This window comes from Nicotiana attenuata, unplaced genomic scaffold (assembly GCF_001879085.1).
Source record: "Nicotiana attenuata strain UT unplaced genomic scaffold, NIATTr2, whole genome shotgun sequence".
Taxonomy (NCBI): domain Eukaryota; kingdom Viridiplantae; phylum Streptophyta; class Magnoliopsida; order Solanales; family Solanaceae; genus Nicotiana; species Nicotiana attenuata.
The window spans coordinates 10,629-11,527 of record NW_017681302.1 but is presented as its reverse complement, the minus strand read 5'-3'; the positions used below and the strand labels follow the sequence as shown (position 1 = coordinate 11,527).

Here is an 899-nt window from a genome sequence, read left to right as displayed (position 1 = left end):
GCTTTTTTACTATGTTTGCCGTACGGATCCACGACTTTCAAAAGTGTGACCGATGCAACTAAAAAGACTACACTTTTATATTTCCTCTATAGCCACACTTTTATGAGGTAGAGCTACAATTTTGAAGCGTGGTCTTTGTTGCTTTATAGACCACACTTTTAGAGCGTGGCTTCTAAAGCAACTGTGATCAAGCATGGCGTCAAATTGCGTCACATTTTCTAAGCGTGGCAATTGTCTACGCTATGAAATAATTTTAAAAATATTTATATTTGCCACAATTGTGTGGTTAAGAAATTATTTCTGCCTACATTAAACTCTATTCACATTTATTTCAAGTACATACATTATGATCTCAAGCATCAAATTAAATAATAAGTAACAAAATAAAAATAATTCAAATGCATATACTTGAAATAAACTTCAACCAAAAATATGATTTGCATAGTACTATACCCATACTAATAAAGCACTACTACTTCAAGAAGTTCACTAGCAATGAACTATTCAAAATCGAATGTATTTATAACAATAAACGTCACAATTGTTCAAAAAATCTTCATCATTCGCGTCAATAGGTCAAATTCATTTGTGGCCACCATTTCCAATTACATCATCCGTATTTTCCTACACAATCAAAATGAAATTAAAAATTAGAAAAAAACCTATATATAGTATGCATTGGTTATAACAACATGTCTTATTAATAATTAATGAGGTTTATTTCACTACTAAAGCACAACTAAGTCAAACACAAAAAAAGAGGTGCAAGCCAAGGAGAAGCAAAAACGTGAATTAATAACCTGCTTACATCCCAATATCTCAGAAAGCTTTGCCAAACCTAACGATTTGGACCATTAACCTTCCTGAGGCTTCACCATACATACTCTTTAACCAGAGGA

At 32.1% G+C, this 899-nt stretch overlaps 1 long non-coding RNA gene across 1 annotated transcript; it reads right to left on the bottom strand.

Moving 5' to 3' along the window:
• Positions 1 to 384: 384 nt before the first annotated feature.
• LOC109221928 lies at positions 385 to 892 on the bottom strand. The gene is made up of 2 exons (XR_002067331.1): positions 801 to 892; positions 385 to 624 (listed from the first exon to the last, which is right to left on the bottom strand). It is a non-coding gene; the product is annotated as an uncharacterized LOC109221928 (long non-coding RNA).
• Between the last annotated feature and the right edge of the window lie 7 nt (positions 893 to 899).